This window comes from Pezoporus occidentalis, unplaced genomic scaffold (genome assembly GCF_034315485.1).
Source record: "Pezoporus occidentalis ecotype Australia unplaced genomic scaffold, CSIRO_AGI_Poc_V1 ctg1, whole genome shotgun sequence".
Lineage (NCBI taxonomy): Eukaryota > Metazoa > Chordata > Aves > Psittaciformes > Psittacidae > Pezoporus > Pezoporus occidentalis.
The window spans coordinates 8003146-8013774 of record NW_026912778.1 but is presented as its reverse complement, the minus strand read 5'-3'; positions in this window follow the sequence as shown (position 1 = coordinate 8013774).

The following is a 10629-nucleotide window of genomic DNA, read 5'->3' as shown; positions in this document are numbered from 1 at the left end:
TCTCTTCTCTGCCCAACCTGTAGCTGTGCCTGGGATTGCTCCGACCCAGGTGTAGGACCTTGCACTTGTCATGGTTAAACTTCATGAGGTTGGCATCAGCCCACCTCACAAGCGTGTCACGGTCCCTCTGGATGGCATTCCTTCCCTCCAGCGTATCAACCGAACCACACAGCTTGGTGTCATTGGCAAACTTGTGTGTTCATTCCTCTACATAAGTTCTATTAAATTTACAGATAACCAAACCATGACTGAAATGCCTGTGGAGCAGATGTGGCAGAATGTCAGGATTTTGTGACTAGTTTTATTATTGTTTAAGCTGCCGAGTCAGGCAGCAAACCTTTTCAGATGTTTATGCATTTAGCAATGTTACCCATGTTTTCATTTTCTTCTGTTGTTTTTCTTTGTTTTTTTTTTTTGGGGGGGGGGGGGATGTGTTTGGTTTTTTTTTGCTTGACAGTTGGAATCGGTGTAGGTAAATACACCTGCTAGTGCAGTGCTCTCTTGGTGTGATTAGCTAATGCCTTTACAGTGACAGGTGGTGGTTTGTGAAATAAAAGCAATAGGAGCTTCAAAGTGTGCCAGCTGTTCAGGGAATTCCTGTTATTGGTAACTTGTGTTTTTCCTAATAGGACAGGGAAAAATCTTTTAAAGAAAAGCTTTTTTATTATACTTTTCCCAGGTAGAACTTTACAAAAACAATTGTATTGTAAATGTCAGGGGGGGTTTATTGGTTAGAAATGGTGATTTTGGAGCTCTGCATGGGAAGAACTTTCGTGTCTTAGATGAAAGGAATTTTCTTGTTTTCACCTGTTGCATACTTTCCAGGCAGACTCTGAAATACATTTCAGCTCTAATTCTGTTTGTTGCTCAATTATTATTTCAGTGCTGGTTGTGTTAAATACAAAAAGCAGTGAGCTTGCTTTTTGAATGTAATTGTGAAGTTGTATTGCATTTTGTATTTCTACTTTTTTCAGCATTTGTCATCTAAAGATCCTAAGGAATAAGAAATGCAGTTTAGCAAGAAATCCAGTGGCCTTGGTTTAAGTACTGTTATGTGCAGGTGGGAAGCATCCGGAGTTGTTACCTGTCCAAGACAAATATACAGAGAATGTTACAGAACCTGACCCTTCCAGCGGGAGAAAGGCATTTTGTGAGTGTCCATTTAAGTCTGATCTTCCAACTGCAGGTGCAGATTGTGTTTAGTCGTTGTAGAATGTCAGGGTAACTGAACAGGGAAAGGTTTTTTGTTTTGTTTTGTTTTTTATACATACAAAAACATAGTAGATAATACTGTATTATCCTACATTAACTAATAGCAATAATAATTATAGAAGCTGTATTTTTAGTGGTTGAGGGATGAGTTACTCAAACTGAGAAGCACTATCACGGTAGATTCTAGTAGTGCTGTATTACAGATTTAGTATTATACTCAGCTAGGTCATGAATGCTTATTGTTATAATTAGATGCTTGATGGTATGTGTGGTTATTTATTAAATACAATGTGACAGGCTATTTGAAAATAAAAATGATTTTGCTGCTAGCTTAATAGTGCTCCTGAATATTCATTGTTATGACAAAAATTACAAGGCAAATTATCATAGATCATCTGTGATGATGAAGATTGGGTTGGCGTGCTAATACATAGGGAAGTATAAAGGAACTGAAACTTGTCATAAATTAATGTTTTCATCAGCAGTGCTTTTCCTGAGCATTGAGGAGCAACATGGAAGTGACAGTTTCCTACTTTTGTTGTGTAATCAATTCCTTATCTATGTAGGATTTTTTCTGAAAGATTTACAGTAATAGATGAAGTAAAGCATTATAGATTAAAAGGGTGGATGTAAGAAGTGCTATAAACAAGTCTAATTCATATGCAGTCAAGTGTGTTTTGCTAATTTGGTTGTTACTGAGGACTAATTTGTGTGTTACAAAGTAGAAAATAAATTATGTTGGAGTAGCTACAGTGTTAATGAACTGTAACTATTTAAATTCAATCTGTACCTGTTCCTAGGATTCTGTCAACATGAAAGGCTTGTGATCTCGCTTCTCAGCAAGAGATCTGGCAATTTTTGTTGTTCCTTAGTGAAACTGCTAGTTGCACAAAATGGGTCTTCAGAGGGTAACATCACTTTGCCAAATGGGCTTAAGGATGTTAACAGGCTTTAACTGATTTCTGCAGTGCTACCTTTCCCTGCCTTCTGTATCTCTTTGATGGAAGTTCTGTACTAGGACTGGCAGACAAGGGTGTATGTACTCACCTAGACAGCTTCATGACAGATCCAGTGGTTTAACCTCTCTGACAGCCATCTTCATTTTGCACTGGGAATAGCAGGTGCCTGCAACACGTTCCACTGGCTCTCCTGTGGGCTTCATAACTTGTGATCAGAGCAGTAACAGCTCCAGGGCAATTTGACTGCAGCTGTTTGCTGGGGGAGTATGCATCAAAGCCCTCAGGTGTTTATAAAGTACCTTCCTCATTCCTGTGAATTGAGCTCCTAGGCTCATAGTTACGGCCATGGGGATAAAAAACACAAAAAGCAACTATACGGAGCAAAGAACAATTAGCTACTAGCGAAGTCCTGAAGAGAAGGTTATGGTTGAACCTTTGTCCATCTCTGGAGTATGGTTTCAGCTGGATAAAGATTTTGGTACCCCAGAAGGCATGGTACTACTCACATCCTCCACTGTGCATTCTCTGTTCAGTTAAGCAATTGTTTCTGGTGGTTATGCAACACCACAACATGGATCAGCTTGCTGGTCTGGCTGAAAACTAATCTTGTCTTTTTTCAGAGTGTGAATAAACAACCTGTCCTGTCTTACTGTACAGCCACTTGTCTGCTAATACCAACACAAGGCAGACTGCAGGAATCGCAGTAGGGCAGTGAGGAGCACAGGAAATTATCCAGTTGGTGACAGCAAATACTTAGGTTAGTGATGGAAGACTTCAGAATTTTCCTGCAGACTGAAGTAAGGTGCCTATCTCTCTGCAGGTTTCATGAGGTCAACCTTCAAGCTAGATGCCTATCCTACTATTTCTCCCTAGTAAAGTTCAGTAAGAGACATCAAAACTTGGGATTTCAATACAGGATTCGTATGATTTCAGGGAGAATTCTTATCAACAAGCTATTATCTACCATAGGCTTCCCATCTTCAGGATGGGAAAGTGCAGTGTCTCCATACAACCTTCTGATGGCTTTCTCTTTTGTTAAATTGTGAATTTGAATTTCTTCTGTCTGAGGAGGCTTTACAAGTCAGATCTCATACTTAAGAGCAACTGGTGTTACTGCAATGCTTTATGAAAATGTGAGTGCCATGAATTCAGTCTCTTGACTGGCTGTTTAATCGAAAGTCACTGTGAGATGTGTTCTGTGTTAACACTGCTGTGTTTTGGACAGACTGCTGTATTGGGCTCTCGGAGAGTTCTGTCAGGGATGTCTGGTTACTGGATCATAAAGAGGTTTAAGCAAGAGACAAGTGCCAGTATGCTCAGTGGAGCTGAGGTAACATCTCCAGTCACATTCAAGAATAAAGCTATAACCTGTAAGCTGTAACTTAATTCAAAAAATCAAGTCTCTTTCAGAGTTGGGAATATAAATTTGACCTCGCAGAAAGTTGTATAACAGTAATGTGGTGCCTCACCATGACAAATGGAAATGCTAATGCTAGATAAATATTCCACCGTTTGTAATTCTCATTCATGCACTTTTGGTCAGTCTTAGCTGTTCATAGTGTGCCAGTCAATGTTGAACTTAACCATTACGTTCTACTTTGTAGCTCTGATTTTTCCAGTGTTGGCATTTGGGAAGAACTTCAGATGTTCAAATACTACAAGTTGAGGCAATCTGGTTAAATAATAGACCATCTCATGTAAGTGCCTCTAAAGCATTTCTCACAGCGAATAACAAAATTACTGAACAATCTAGAACTACTGAAACCTTCAGTCTCAGTATGCAAAGATTAGAGTGCTTTATCCTTAGAAAGGGAAAAGTTGTCTTTCTCGGGAAAATCCGAAAGACACTTGGGCACAGGAATCAAACATTTTAAGCTTTGTGAGGACTTCCTTGTGTTCAGTGCTGCTTTTTAACCTTGTAGGTACCCCACATCTGTCCCTGTGCTGGTGATGGGTATATTTGTGTCTATTTGTGGGGGCATGTACTGGTGTAAAACCAGAAGCTAACAGGACCTGAAGCTCTTACTCTCTTAATCCTGGGGCCTGATCCAACAGGCCTCCTGACACACAGAAGGCTACTCAGCAGACGGGAGTGAGTTTGTGCATCTGTGGTTTGTTGCACTTGCTTATTCTAGTGACTGTGCCATTATAAGTGAAATGTTAGTAGCTGTGTTCAAATAGTAACCTCCTGGATTATCCTAGACCACTGAGACCAAAGAATCTTTTTCTCCTTTTTCTGCTGTTAGTAGTAGCAATTCCTTTATACAGTGTGAAAGAGCTTCGGTAAGAAATGTGAGACCGTGAGAAAGAGAAAGCACATGAAGATCTGCTTCTCCAGGAAGGTGGACGTAAGATTCCCTGGGGGATACACATCCTGACATATTTCTCGCTCCTCTGCTACTATTGCTTAGGTAGTACATGGTACCAAGCATCTGGTAAGCATTCTTTGAATACCAGTAGAGCTCAGGAAATAGGCTGAGTTCCTGAACAGTTTGCTAACAACAGGATAGTAAGGGCAACTTCTTGGTAATTAAAGAATAAATGTAGACTACTGGCATCAAAAATCTTCTATCGGTGAGGTTCCTTAAGTTCCCATTTATTAAATTTCCATAGTAGTAAGTGTCTGCTCCCAAGGATGTTATAAAGCCATATGACTTAGGTATGTTGCTAGTTGTTCACTGTTATCTCATGCTGAAACACCACGGAGTTACAGTCTCTTATACCTATGAAATGCAATTGAGTAGATTCTGTTCTCAAACTAGGTATATGAGATTGCTACACCAGGCACAAAACTTTTCCTTTTATGCAGTCACAGTTTAAAGCCTGACCTCCCCCATGTGGGAGCAATACAAATCTCTTAGGTTGTTGACAAATTTAATATTTTTAATGACATTTTGGCAATGTTAGCAGCATATCCATGGGTGAACAATTTAACGGGTATCATTGTAATTTCAGGAATTAATTAATTAATGAGAAATTGCTTATATCCAAGAATGTTTACCTAAAGGGGTTACTACCAGGACCTGTGTTCAGATGTGATCCTTCACCATAAGCTATGCAGTAAAGCAGCGTTATAGCCTGAAAAGTGGATGTGCTGTGCACTGGTTTAGATGAGAATTTGTAATTGCTGTGTATGTTAATCTGGCCAAGCACATGAGATGTATGTGTTTTGTAATATTTTATGACTGTTAAGAGCAACATTTGTTACTGCAGGGAATAAGTGGGAATTGCTTGTTTTCTTCTGCAATCTGAATAAATATTTTTGTGGAAAAGGCCCATGAAGAAATTCTAGAATGAACTATCATTATTATAATATATTTATCATCATGGCAAAATGGACACAAAGGACATTTGCAGGTCATTCCTCTTGGCCATACTTCTGCTTCCAATGCAGAAGCTTTTCACTGTTTGCAACACCTGGGAAAAACAATATTTTCAGTGAGTATGAACAGCATTCTCTAACTTAGCAGCTTCCATTAAAATACGGTAATTCTAAATACACTTGATTTTAAATACAGGGGCAGTTTTAGTTGTGTGTGCTTTCATTTCCCAAGTTGCAGTTGTACTCTTTTGGCATGTAACAGCTGGAGTGAATGTCCTAGCTCATAAGGAGTGGGCTTGCAGCCTGCTGCCAGCTGCTGGTTGTGCCTGCAGCACTGCCCTAGAAGGAGTAGAAGCTGAGAGGTGCAGATGGTTGTGGCCCAGTGTCACTCTTGCTCCTAGGAAACAATCCTAATCTCAGCTACAAGTTTTTCATCAGTAATTTCTTCAATCAAGCAGCCTAAGCACTCTGTAAATATAGATTGAATATAATCACCTAAACTATCATTAAAAGATTCATCTCAATCAGCAGAGCCTGCTGGCTGATTGTCACCTGAAACCTTGAAATTAATGCCATGACTGGTATTTTTGACAAAACAGCTGAGTGTGGCTTGATTAATGGTGCTATCTCAGAAATGGCCTTTTCCAGTATTTATTACCATCAAAGCTGTCAGTCCTGCATACTGTGTTATTCTGAAGGCTTTACAACAGATACAGCTAAATGAGTATATGTAAAATAGATTTTATCTGGCTTCTGGAGATTTAAGTAACAAAGTTCAAGTTCTTCATGTATTGATATAACAGTAAATTAAAGTTAATCCATTTTGTGCAATGAATCAGAGGGTTTAAACTGAATTTGAAAATAATGTGTAGTAGGTTACACCCAAACCTAGATTGTGTGGAGCAGTGTGTGTGTGTGAAATTGTTTGAATTGCAGTTGATTATTGTTATCAGAGGTTGAGTTCAGTACTGCAGAACTTATTACATTCAAACTAGCATCACACAGTGAGCTAAATTAACTTTTGGGTTGGTAAACCTAAACCAAACCAATTTATTTTTTAAATCCTTTTGTGCATGCTACAGTTTCAGGATTCTGTTCCCCCTCCCCGCCTGAATTCCACTTTCAGTTTTGTCCTGTAATTGCTTTCCTCCTATTTTAACCCGAAACTACATAATTCCTCCATTTTATCAAAGTAAGTTATAATTAGCAAAATATAAACAGCTGAAACTTCTGTAGTTGCTATAGTATCTGTGTACCTGAATAGTTTTATGGTAATAGTTTCTTTTATGCATATGATTCATTCCACCTTGCTACGTACAAGCAAGCCAACTCAGGCTCTAGAGTGATAGTTAGCGCATTTACACCTTTCTTTGGTCACCTGATCTCTGTCAGTACTGGTCTGTGTAGTAATCCAAGACCTTTAATAGCCAGCATCAGGATTGCATGTTTAATATGTTTCCATTGAAAAAGTAAAAACGTTTTCTGGTGTGATTATGTACAGGTTTTGACCTCTCATTTCTTTTCAGTGATTGCATATTTATGACAAAGATGTAAAAGGTTCTGTGGTGACTCTGAAACCTTCTGTCCTTATTGCGAACTTCCTGTATTTTGTTGCTGCTACTCTTAGTGTCTAATATTGGTTTAACTTACTGATAGTCATCCTGAGTCATTTAATGAGTGCAGGGAAAATCAGAGAATTCAGTTTCATGAAAACACAACTTTAAGAAGTTGTGCTGCTATAATAGTAAATATTTCTGTTCTGGCCCACTTTGAGTCAGTTCATGTTTTTAAGAAAAACATTTGCTGCTTTTATATAATGAAGTTATTTTGTATTTGTAAAGCCTTGTCCTATTAGACTACTTTAGACTGATTAAAAATAAGCACGTTTTTCTAGTGAAGATGAACTGAAGTGTGACATGAGACATTGCACATGTTTCTAGGTGAAGTCGTATGGTATTATAATACTAGGCAATGACTGGACTTTGGAGAGAAGCTGAGAAGTGGCAAGTACTGTGTAAATAACATGACCTATCAGAGAAAGCAAAGGATAAACTGTATATTTGATGTATATGGTAATGTAAAGAAAAAAAATAATGGTGTGTTACTGTTACAATTTCTTCTTCATACAAATGGGTTTTAAGCTTGCTTGTGCATTCTAGTATCAAGCACAGTTTTTACTTTCATACTTTTCATCTACAGAGCCCAGGATTAGCTTAAATGTTAGTTCTTAGTCACAATCAAATCAAATGACATTGTTAGCTTCTAGACCACTTCATGTGGAAACACCATCCTTGAGAAGTACAACCCACTATCCTTGCCTTCAGAGTAGAACTTCTGCATGATGCTTTTTCACTTTCATAGATTCTGCAGTACTGCTGTAGCAGTTTAAATTTAATACTGTAAATTAGCTCTCCAAATGTAGTCTAGATTTAAAATTGAAATTGAAATCTAAATTTAGCTTCCACTTATATGTTGTAACTTGAGTGTTTTTCTAAAGACATTTCAAAACTTACATATGTATAAGATCATCCTGAAGTTCTAGAACATGTTAATTTATTAAATAAGTGCTTGAATTCTTATTTCTTGTTTCTTTCTGATAAAAAACTTAGGTTTTTGTTGCAATGTAATTATTTATACCCTGAGAAATGTAGTCTGAGTTATTTTTATGAGACATCATGCATTGTTTTTTTTCTAGTTGCTCTTAATGGACATTAGTTTTAGCCTGACAATAACGGAAATAGTATTAGCCTAGGCCAATGTTTACCTTTTCAACAGAGTCAGGTAGTTGGAGCAAAAGCACATTGCAAATGCTACCTAACTGGGTTAGGGGTACCAACACTGGTTATCTCTATGTGGTGCTGCATTGTGTTTTCTGGATAAATCTTAAAATATATTTCCCACATTTCCCTGTTTCAAGTGCTGGTTTGTTTTTCCTTTTCCATAAGGTCTCTAACAAATTATGAAGGGTTTTTGCATGTCTGATCGTTATTGTCACTGTCATTATGATCAAGTATTTCCTGGGCCAGAATGAGAGAGAGAAGTTACGTTTGAAGGAAATAACCACAAACAATTTCTAGATTAAGTGCATCTGGAGGAAGATGAGTGGACATTAATACACTTAAACTGATTAAAGGAGCATAATAAATCCACCTAGTTTCTGCAGAAGGGTAGGCTAGATGATTACTGTAATCCTTTCTAGATTTAAAAATATGTGAATATATCCCTCTGAGAAATATGATGCTGTCAAAAGTGCAATATGTAGAAATCAGTTTTTCATTTATAGGAAACGATAAACATCTGCCCCATCTGTCTTCCTGGATCCTATGATCAAAATGTGAGGGCATCTCCACTGAAGTTGCTGCCTAGTGCAGGACGTAAATGCAGATTTCTTCCAAAACCTGCATTTGCTCTGCATAAACTACAAACCAGTGGAACACAGATGAGTTCTTGTCCAAAGATGTGATGCTTAAGCTGCTGTGGTAAGGCACACTTCAAGTATTGTATTTTTGGAGCTGGCTGGAATCGGGCTGGAGCATGGACCTGTCGGTAATATTTATGCATAGGCCAGTTTCTAATAGTGAAATGTCTAGTTGAATTTACTCATCATCTGAGGTTAAAACCTATTTAATCTGAGCACAGAGCATTTGGATTGCAGCTAATTTGTTTAGTTGATCTCAAATGGTGTAAGAGAGGTTCATGTAAAAGACCACACAGACATCTGAAGGAAGGACTTAGGTTTCAGCTCCATCTGTAGCCAAACCAGGCAAATGGGACTTCTGCCAAAACACTAACTCTTGCTTCACTTTTCCCTTCAGAGTTCCTATCTACACAGTTTTATTTGATCTTTAGGTTGGGCTCTGCTGCTCATCAGTGCCTTCTGAGAGGCCTCTCTTTGCCAACTCTCTGGATCTCGCCCGAAACTTAGTATTAAAAGACAACTAGTGTTTAGGATCTCTTCACAGTATGTTTATACCACAGAACTAATAGCTAGAAGACAGTCATGTTGTTTGAAGTTGATTTTATAATAAAAATTATAAAGCATACAAACTCTGCAGGAACCTGTACTTAGTACAGGAGTGGCAATTCAGTAAGTTAAATAACTAAAGCACTGACTGTGTTTACACAATACTGTGTACACTTGGAGTTCCACTCACCCTTAAGTGTGCTTGTTGCATTTTTAATAAGCTTTTCTCTGGAAAATAATTTTATCGTTGGATTCTCTCCTTAATTGGATTTTATTTTGTTGTTCCAGTAAAATAAAGTATAGCACACTTCCACACTTTTCTAAATGGCCTTTCAATGTATGTTTTGAATGTTGAAGTTAAAATTGGACATAATAAACACCCTTTCAGGCATTAGAGGAATGAAAAGACAGACATGGAGCATATTATGTTATGCCAGATGTTGAACGCCGGCTGTCGTCAGCAAATGTCAGTACAAACAGAGCTGATGGCAAGTTAAATTGCACAGTGTAGAAGGGTACAAGAAAGATATTGAAGAATTTTAAATTTTCTAGGGATTTTGTTTAGAGAAAAAGCCTACCATTGCTGCGAAGTCCATGGAAGGTTTTGCAGTACCTTTTGATTCCATGTGAAAGATACTTAGCCTCTAATGAACATTCATACAGGTATCAAGGAAAGGATGGCATGTCCCACTTCTTTGAAAGTCCCCTTCCAGCATCAAGCTAAATCTTACTCATTTTTTCCCTTCCAGAAAAACAAGTGACAACTAGCACCATTTTATACAGGAATGTGGGTGCAGAAGTAGTTGTATAATTGTAAAAGTCTGTAGTCACAGCTGTGACATAGTCCTGTCTCAAAACCGGAGTGCATACCTTTGGTGTAAATTTATTTATCCCTCAGTGAGTTACTGACATAAGACCATTGTTGCTTCAGACCTCAATCTAATTGCTGAATTCGCATGGCCATTAAATCATAGTTATACATGTATATATAACAACTATACAAAAATAATGTATTTCTCTCTAACAAATAGCTGGTTAGCCTCCTGCAGATGGGTACAGGTTAAAGTAACAAGGCTGCATCAGAACCCTGAGGCCTTTAAAAAGGGCTGTATTTTTTAATAAAGCCATTGACATTGGTTTTCATAAGGAATATAAATGACAGAAAATGGTTA